Source organism: Schistocerca serialis, chromosome 11 (genome assembly GCF_023864345.2).
Source record: "Schistocerca serialis cubense isolate TAMUIC-IGC-003099 chromosome 11, iqSchSeri2.2, whole genome shotgun sequence".
In the NCBI taxonomy this organism is placed as follows: Eukaryota; Metazoa; Arthropoda; class Insecta; order Orthoptera; family Acrididae; genus Schistocerca; species Schistocerca serialis.
This window is the reverse complement of record NC_064648.1, coordinates 27,101,355-27,112,184: the sequence shown is the minus strand read 5'-3', so window position 1 is coordinate 27,112,184 and position 10,830 is coordinate 27,101,355. Positions and strand designations below refer to the sequence as shown.

Genomic DNA, 10,830 nt, shown 5'->3' with positions numbered 1-10,830 from the left:
ACTATATTAAATAATAGCACAAAGAAAGAACAAGTTAATTCAAAGAATTTGTCTGCAGCATGTATTACAACATGAAAATGAGGATCTATCTCAATCAGAAAATTATCTATTGGAGGATAGGAGAACCTAGAGGACCTAATGACAGACATAAATATGCAGAAACAAGACCAATTCAGCTGAGTGCAATGGAGACACTGGTATGTATAACTCTTTCACAATATTGATAATGCATTGTGGAACGAGCATTAGTATTGGGTACTACAATACTCAAAATTCATATTAGTTTGTATCTAACCACCTCCTATCTTTGCAAGTACACTAAGTGTCTGACATAATATAACAAACTGTTCAGTCTCCTCTATGTGCAATGAAAAGCACTGAACTGAAGTACACTGTAGATCTCTGCTCATTGGAAGATCTTCATTGCAAAAACCTGAAATGTGGCTCATACTCCACTCCTTATGACCATCATATATATTGTGTAATTTATTGTTTTGAATAGAATAGTTCAATTCAACAAAATTTCAACTGTTCATGCTTAAACATTTCTTGTCTTAAATCTCATATTGTAGTTTTAACTTGTTCTTTGATAACATGTCACTAAAATCATGCTAGCACAAAAAATTTTTAAAGTGCTACAGCACAGGTCTCTGCAATTTATATTGACATTTACAGATAGTATTGAATAAAAAATATATTATTATAATATAGTACAAGTAAACTCTTGGAGTATAGTTCCTCAGCAGTTAACATAATTCAATATACATATGTAGCAGGAAATGTTTGACCAGTGTCCAATCTTTCCATTTTTTCATGTGTCGAGACACTTCCAATTCCACTTTCCCACCTTTACAATCATTCAAACACTAATCAACAGAATTATATAAGAGTGCAGTTACATATAACTCTGAGTGACAATGTAAGTGACTAATACATCATATTGGTTGTGTTTTATAAGTAATTGAAACAGCACCAACAATTATGTGGTTGGGCCTTATATACAGGTGCATGTTCACAACTTGGGTGTGGATACACAATAAATGATTCATAAATGATTAGTAAATCATGACAATAATATGAATAGGTTTTATACATTGGTAATTTGGTATGAACATAATATATTGTTAAATTGGTACATAAGTGATGGATACATCATGACAGTTATATGGTTGAGCATTATATATATAAGACAGGCTTTAGTCATTTAATAGGCTGACAGGGTAAATGAGACAAGTCTCAGCAATAAAGACATATACATTTAGACAGAGACAAGGACAGCTTGCTACTCTAATGAGAAGTAATAAATGAAATAGAAGGTTCAGAGTGTTTGAGTCAAAGAAGAAAAGACGACAGATGCCAAAGACAGGAAATCCCACAACCCCCTTACCCAGGACCACCACTGTTCCAGTACTTCACTGTGGCAGCGGAGGGAGAAGAGTGTTCAGCATTTCCTGCAGAATGGACTTGTCACAGCTTCACCTTCCCAGTCCCCAAAAATTAACCCCAAAACTCCCTATTGATTGATCAATGAAGGGCAAACAAGAAGCATTCTGCTGGACAGAGTAAATGACAAATACATTGCTGTATTGGTTGAACAAGTAACAATTGCTAGATCCTACCAGCTTACTTACAAGCGGTCCCTCTAGTATCTGTGTTTGATCAAACATAATCAATTAAATAAACATATAATAATGAAACCTGAGACATATACATGAAAATTACTAAAGCAAGGTACAGAATTACTGTGTTCCTCTGATATCTATTGCTGCTCAAAGATAAATTATTACATAAACATGAAAAAATAGAAATGAGGTTGCCAAATGCATATAATTGTAGCATATCCCATATCAAAAAAATAAACGAAGTCAACTGACTCATTGGGTGGATCAGCCAAGTGTTACAATGCTCAAATTATGTGAAGCACTTTCATATGCATCAATATATTTGCTAAAGATCACAGAGTCAAGTGTGACAATGAAAATAGAATTTTTTTTGTTACATTACTGAAATCTCAGCCAAGTGATATAGAAGTTCATTTTTCAAATGTCATGGCATATATAAGTCAAGCAATGTACAAGAACCAGTAATTGTTAGCCTTTCAGACATCTATTTTCATGGAAAAATTATGTCAGTTTTCAACTGTTGAAATGCACATAGACATAACGACTGTATCACTTGTAGGACCAAACGTCCTCATCTCTTTACAAGTCAAACTCCAACTTTAGAGCAACTGAGCCAACATGAACATTTCAGGTCAGGAAACCTCAAGGATGGATAATGGGATCTGCCCACTACAACTGTCAAAGGCACCTTGTTCTCGTAGCTTGAAAGTCGTCATCCCAAATTTTTCAGCATCTTCTTGCAGAGACTGAGAGCCACCATGGCCACATGTGTGTAGAATCAGATTTACTTTGGCAAATGAAGTACCAGCAGGTTACTTCCAGAACACATACTGCTCAACAACCGGTTGACAGATTTCTTGTTGGTCATCATCACATTAGACATGATGTTGCTACATCAGATTAGAGAGTAATTAAAACTGGGCACAGATAAGGCAACATCCAACATAGGTTAAGGCAAAGATAAAATACTAGTGGTTAAATATGAATGGGTTAATACTAGGAGTAAAATGGTTAGTTTAGCCATTCTAAAGGTATGATAAATATGTATTCCCTCATCAGTTACACATCAATGAATCAACTAGTCTTCAATTGAAAGTAGATGTCTGCAAGACCTATAACTATACCATGAATACGAATCCTCAATCTTTAGTTTTTCCTTTGCTACTCATTACGCATGAATCATTAGTGGTCATCAGAATATTTTCAATCAGATATTGGAGAAATTTAATCAGTTTTCATTAAGAATCAGATTGTAAGCTAACATTTCTATATATTGAAATGCATTGACTTGCTGTAACATTCAGCAGTACTGAACAGTTCAGATTTGTGTAGACATTGTGACAAAGAACACCTTGTATCTATACTAAGGGGAAAGCATGACTTGTACAGATACCAGACATGTAGCAAACATCATCCATATTTTATTGTACTAGGATGGTAAAAGAATAATGAAACCATTGGTTGTCATCTTTAGTCATTGAAGTGGTAGAGAATTACATGAAAATAAAACTGTGCAAGTCTTGCTGTCCCAGTAACTATCTCCAACATAAAATTCCATTTTCTTTATGCTCCACAAACGGAGCCATTCTAGTAATTTGAACATAATAATTTTTTTTCTGATAATTGTTCCTTTTCCAATTATACAGTAGATCTAATACATGTTAAGGACAAGATCTGGACAAAGTATTTTCATACTTGATAGTAAATCAACATCTATCCAGTGACTTTCACATAATAAGTGTAGTAACACGTGAAATCAAATGAGAACACGTATATACAGTATAAACAGTCTAACCTAACTGTAATAACATCTCAGTTATAAAGTAATAAATTGTTGCTATAGCAGCACAGATATCTTGAGTAAACTTCACATCAACTTTAAACATTTTCTCAACTCTTCATAAAGTCATCAGCACAATGAGATTATAACTTTATCAGCTTAGTGAGAATAACTGTACAGACATAAGTAAATATTACACTTACTCTCCTCAAAATACATACTCTGGTTGTATTATTAAACCACACATTATTAAACCTGCCCAAAGTTTGTACTCATATCCAGATAACCAGAAAAAGGCAGCTTGCCCAATATAAAATACGTGCACCAGTTCCTTTTGACATCAAGTCTCCAACTATTTGTCGAAATCAGAAAGTGGCAGGGGATGAGTTTGTACAGATAAGTAAGAGAGAAAGTGACTTGAAAACTGAGGAGTCACACCAGCTCAGAGCCTTGGGTTCGCCACACCCAAATTGCAGAAAGACCTTGCAACCTCCTGAGGAAAGACAATTCTAATGATGTTATATGAGTGACGAAGGCTGTTTGTATAATTTCAGCTGCATAACATTCCTGAGACCAAATAATCTTTTGGACTTAGGATATATAGAAGTCTGTAAGCATTTGGGTGTGGGTTTTCAACAGTTTCAAATGGTCATATGTAAATATTAAAAAATTTCTTTATTTCTCTATTTAGTGCTTTAGATTTGGTGTAACTTTTTGTCAAAACTAGATACCCAGTTTGAATTCTGTGTTTTTTATCTGTTTGTCATGCCATTTCTTTCTTTTTTCATAAAAATCTTTCATAGTTCTTTTAACTATCTCCTCTCTTTCAGCTGCTGCTATAAAGTTTCCACCTTGTAAAAGAATAAGTTCTTTGATTGAGTACGGTGATTTTCGGTCAAACATGATCTCATAACGAGAGTATCCTGTGGTAGTACGTTGTAGGCTATTCATAATGTCTTCAAATTCTTTAACATAACATAAACAATTTGTGTGATCTTTTCGACAGTAAGTTCTACACAATCTACCAATTTCCCTCATGTACTGTTCAGTTGGGTTGCATTTAGGTGAATAGGGTGATATTAAGATATGTCTGATGTGATGTTCTTTTACACATTCCTTCCAAAATTTAGATGTAAATTGGCTCCCATTGCAAGATAAAATGGTCTTAGGTGTACCCACTTTAATAAAGTAGTCCTTCATAAATGTAGAAGCAATTTTCTTACTACTTGCTTTCTTTAAAGGATAAAATTTCACATATTTGGAAAACTAATCCACAATGACAAAAATATACTGAAATCCCCCTTTAGCTCTTGGAAGTTAACCATACAAATCTATCCCTACCAAATCCAACTGTTTATGTTGTACCACATTTTGTAGAAATCTCTTGCTGGTTTTGTTACTAACTTTTGTTCTTTGACAATTATCACAGCAGGCAAGTAAGGTCCTAACTCATCTGGACATTGTTGTGGTTGTTGTTGTGGTCTTCAGTCCTGAGACTGGTTTGATACAGCTCTCCATGCTATCTATCCTGCGCAAGCTTCTTCATCTTCCAGTACTTACTGCAACCTACATCCTTCAGAATCTGCTTAGTGTATTCATCACTTGGTCTCCCTCTCAATTTTTATCCTCCACGATGCCCTCCAATGCTAAATTTGTGATCCCCTGATGCCTCAGAACATGTCCTACCAACCCGTCCCTTCTTCTTGTCAAGTTGTGCCACAAATTCCTCTTCTCCCCAATTCTATTCAATTCCTCCTCATTAGTTATGTGATTTACCCATCTAATCTTCAGCATTCTTCTGTAGCACCACATTTCAAAAACTTCTATTCTCTTCTTGTCCAAACTATTTATCATCCGTGTTTCACTTCCATACATGGCTACACTCCATACAAATACCTTCAGAAACGACTTCCTGACACTTAAAACTATACTCGTTGTTAACAAATTTCTCTTCTTCAGAAACACTTTCCTTGCCATTACTACTCTACATTTTATATCCTCTCTACTTCAATCATCATCAGTTATTTTGTTCCCCATATAGCAAATCTCCTTTACTACTCCCTAAGCATCACCTGACTTAATTCGATTTCATTCCATTATCTTTGTTTTGCTTCTGTTGATGTTCATCTTATATCCTCCTTTCAAGACTCTGTCCATTCCATTCAACTGCTGTTCCAAGTCCTTTGCTGTCTCTGACAGAATTACAATGTCATCAGCAAACCTCAAAGTTGTTATTTCTTCTCTACGGATTTTAATGCCTACTCCGAATTTTTCTTTTGTTTCCTTTACTGCTTGCTCAATAAACAGATTGAATAACATCTGGGAGAGGCTACAATCCAGTCTCACTCCCTTCCCAACCACTGTTTCCCTTTCATGCCCCTCGACTCTCATAACTGCCATCTGGTTTCTGTACAAATTGTAAATAGCCTTTGGCTCCCTGTATTTTACACCTGCCACCTTTAGAATTTGAAAGAGAGTATTCCAGTCAGCATTGTCAAAAGCTTTCTCTACGTCTACAAATGCAAGAAACATAGGTTTGCCTTTCCCTAATCTTTCTTCTAAGATAAGTTGTAAGGTCATATTGCCTCACGAGTTCCAACATTTCTACGGAATCGAAACTGATCTTCCCTGAGGTCGGCTTCTACCAATTTTTCCATACGTCTGTAAAGAATTCGAGTTAGTATTTTGCAGCTGTGACTTATTAAACTCATAGTTCAGTAATTTTTGCATCTGTCAACACCTCCTTTCTTTGGGATTGGAATTATTATGACATATTATGCAAATATATACACTCTTGTAGTTTTTTAATACATTTCAATGTACCACTGTGTCCGAAGCTTTCATGTGTGTACTTTATCAAAGTATTTATGTGAGAATATGGCCAGCAAACTTTCCAAGCATCACTATCTGTGCTGTGTCTATAAAATAGAATACCTTTGAAAACCTGATAATACATTTGTACTTTCTCACGACCTTAATTCCATAAATAACTTTTAACAAGCTTCCAATGATCATCACCATTTTCAAATCTTCTCGATTGATTACAGATTTTTCTAATTTCACTTTCTCTTTGACATCTTTAAAATACATTCTTTTAAACTTTCCCTCCTGACTATTATTTCCATTATCATTTCCATTCCCCACTGGCATTCTTGACAGAGCATCAGCAATGACATTTTCCTTACCCTTTATAAAATGAACTGTGTATTTAAACTGCTGTAAGAACATTGACCACCTGGTAATTCTCCCATGATACAGTTTACACTCTTGTAAGTTAATGGTTTTTGTTCTGTATAAACTTTGACTTCATGCCCAAACCAATCATTTTTAAATTTTTTCAATCCCCATACAATTGCCAAAAGTTCCTTTTAAGTTAAAATGTAATTTCTATTATGTTTTTGTAAGGTTCTGCTTGCAAATGCTATAGAATGATGTTCAATTTTCCCATTAATTTCTTTCTCTTGGAATAAATGTACCCCCAGTACATAATCATGACTGTCTGTAATCAAATAAAATGGTAAAGATGAATCAGGACTATGGAGGATTTCACTTTCTGCCAATTCTTGCTTAATTCTGTCACAAGCTATCTGACATTCATCAGACCAATTGCACACTGCATTTTTTCTTAACAAGTTGTTCAAGCATGATGCATTAAGTGTCTTGTGTTTTCACATATTTTTGATAGACGTTAACTAATCCAAAATAAGATTTTAAATCTTTTTTATTACTAGGTTTTGGGAACTTTGTGATGGCCTCAATCTTTTCTCAATCAGGCAATATCCCTTTTTCATTTATGCAGTGGACAAGAAACTTTAATTCTTTTATTGCAAACTTACATTTTCCTAATTTTAAAGTCATACCCCCCCCCACCTGTCTCATTTTCTCTCCAATTTCCTTTAAAATTTGAATATGTTCCTCCCAGGTCTTGCTTGATACCAAATGTCATCCACATAAATAATTAACTTTTCTAAAATTCTCTAGCCAAAACGAAGTCCAATCCCCTAACAAACTCTGCTACAGATACATTTAAACCAAATGGTACAACACAATATTGAAAACATTTCCCATTAAAAAAAATGCAGTGTATTTTCTAGAATCTCTTTCTAATTCAATCTGATGAAATCCAGAAGTCAAGTCAAGGCTAGTCATATATTTTACATTTTCAGACTTATTTAGTAGTTCATATATACTTTCAGGGTGGTCAGTTTCTCTCTCCAAATATTTATTCAGGTGCCTAGAATCGAGCACTAAACGAATACCCCCACCTCGTTTCGAAAATAGTGTTAATGGGTTATTGTAAGAACTACTACTACTTTTATTTTTTTCCACCTTTTTGTTTTCTGAAGTTCTCTTTCTGCCTCCTTTCTCTTACGGATAGGGATAGCATACAGTTTTATGAAAAACGGGTCATGAGCTTTTAATTTTAGTCTACATTGATACCCTTTTACTCTCTTTGGTTTTATATGAAATATGTCATTATAATTCCACAAAAAATTTTCAAGCCCTCTTCTGTTTTCTGCATTAAGGCTTTCAGTTTCAAATACCTTTCTAGCTACCCACCAGTTTACTATAATAATTAGCACTACCCTCATCAATACCAAATTATTCCCCTTCCTCACAATAAACATCATCATTGGACTCATGCATCACACTAATCTGACCACTTAGACCATGACCTTCCATTACAATACTCGCTTCCCCATGAATTCCACTTTTTCCTTCAACAAATGTTATATTCATGTCACACCAGATAAAATTTACTTTGAAACTTCCTGGCAGATTAAAACTGTGTGCCCGACCGACTGTATGTCTCGGTCGGGCACACAGTTTTAATCTGCCAGGAAGTTTCATATCAGTGCACACTCCGCTGCAGAGTGAAAATCTCATTCTGAAAATTTACTTTATCCTTAACAATCCAGTTCATACCTAGTATCAAATTTTCATTTAAATCATCAATTACTAAGCATCCTTGTATAAATTGTACATGATTAAATTAAAGTAAGACTTGTGTGGTTATCAACTTACTGCTTTTTCCTGTTGCCCCTTTTATCCTTACTCCTGTTACTGGAAATTCTGTGAAATTTTTATTATTTTTCATCCTGTCTCTTAGCTTTCTCGATATTCCTGTAATTGGGCTGCCTGTATCCAGAAGACAGTTTCCTATCCAATCATTAATCTGTACTACAATATATGGACTTCCAAATTCTTCACCAATTTTACTGACCTCATTTCCAAATAACAAATCCTCTTCTATGTCCCGAATATTCACTCCTTTATCACAATCAATACCATTTATTACAGATTCTACAGATTTACTAATCATACTAGCACCAGGAGACTGAAACTTCCTGGCAGATTAAAACTGTGTGCCCAGCCGAGACTCGAACTCGGGACCTTTGCCTTTCGTGGGCAAGTGCTCTACCAACTGAGCTACCGAAGCACGACTCACGCCCAGTACTCACAGCTTTACTTCTGCCAGTACCTTGTCTCTTACCTTCCAAACTTTACAGAAGCTCTCCTGCGAACCTTGCAGAACTAGCACTTCTGAGAGAAAGGATATTGCGGAGACATGGCTTAGCTACAGCCTGGGGGATGTTTCCAGAATGAGAAACATCCACCAGGAGACTGTTCCACATTTCTCATGACAATTTTATCATCTGAGTGCACACACTGACAAATTTCACTTGAGACCTTACACTTTTGATCACCATACTGACACTTACTACTACAGTCATTGACTATACTTAGTACTCTATCACTAATTAGATCTTCTTTTCCACTTTCACAAACACATTCAGACACGACATCACTAACATCAAGTGGTAACATTAATCTATCAGGCACTGTGGTACTGCTTTCTAACTCGTTACTCGAACCCTCACCAGAAATTCCAGAATCATTCAGCATCAAATCATCAACTTTATCTTCTACATATATCACCTCATCTAATTCATTAAGTAACATATAATCAACAACTTCATTATCATCATCATCATCATTAGAAACATTATCATCACATTTAATAGTATTTTCAACAGCAGAGTCATTTCTCTTTTCACACTCTTCTTCAACAACCTCAACACTGTGACTACTCTGTTCTACCACATCCTCATTTTCCTGTTTATTATCTACTGTAATTTCACCTGGAATTGCATTGTTATTTTCACTTCCATTGCTTAGCACATGAACGTCAGCTTCCACACATACAGCACCAGTATCAGCATTTTCACTCATTTCACAGTCACTCAACATTCTCACTAAACCATACTCATCAGATCTGTTCTCATCACTATCAACAGCTACTACTGCATTATTACTGTCAAATAAATTTGTCAAAGTGTTTTCTTCTAATTCAAATTAAGATTTTGAAAAATTTTTTTTTGGTCATCTTTGTTTTCAGATAAAGAATTTTCCCAAAATTTCCTAACAAACTTCATTCTATTCATTTCAGGTTGTATTCTGGGTACAAAATTTTGGTATGTTCTATTTGTTCTTCCCCTTCTGAAATTACTACAATGTGCCCGATTGTAATTCCCACGTCTATTTGCCCCATTTGGCCAGGCTCCGAAACATTTCTTCTGTTTTCAGAATTTATACTATTGTTTCTCTAATTTTGTCCCCACTGCCTTTTTCTTGGTTCAAAATTCCTATTCTCAGGTCTCTGCCTTACATTCCTCTCCCCATTTCTTCTGTCATCATTTCTAAACCTGCTATTGAAATGATCATTGAAAGCCCTGTTACTGTTAATTCTGCTATCATCAAGTCATTCATTACATCTGTCATTTCTCTCCGATGCTAAATCCAATTTATCTATATATCTAAGAAATTGTTCAATTGAATCATCAGGCCCATAGACAAGACTCCACTGTTCCCTATTCGGCAACCTACATGTTAGAGCATCTATTTCGAACATTTCATCAAGTAATTTATCTTGATGTACTAAAGTTCTTAACTGTTGTCCACAAAAACTTTTCATGTGTTTGAAATTTGGCCCATTCAAAAATTCAGACTTAATTCTAGCTTGTTTAGTTTCTGACCAGAATTTGTTCATGAAAGCTCGTTTTACCTCATTAAAGGACATTTCGGGTTTGATTGCTTGGTTCGCCCATGACAAAGCCTCCCCATTTAAGAACTTTTTAAAAAAAATTAATTTTCAAATTATCACTCATTTTATCAGTCAAGTTGTCTTTAATCTGGCACATGAAATCGACTGGACGTATATTTCCCTCCCCTGAAAATGTTTTTATGTTTACATTACTCCAGAATAGACTGTAACTACAGAAAGATTTCACAGCAACGGAATCTTCAATTTCTTGAAATTTAGATTTTAAGTTCAAAATTTCACCTAAACAAGTGCCTACATCTTCTTTTAACTCCACGAAATTATCTTTTGCAATTTTAGTGAAATTTTGTATATTTTAATGAGTT

At 34.9% G+C, this 10,830-nt stretch overlaps 1 non-coding gene across 1 annotated transcript; it reads right to left on the bottom strand.

The window, feature by feature from the left end:
- Positions 1 to 8,768: 8,768 nt before the first annotated feature.
- Positions 8,769 to 8,843, bottom strand: Trnas-cga (transfer RNA serine (anticodon CGA)). Its single transcript has one exon. It is a non-coding gene; the product is annotated as a tRNA-Ser (tRNA).
- Positions 8,844 to 10,830: the final 1,987 nt, after the last annotated feature.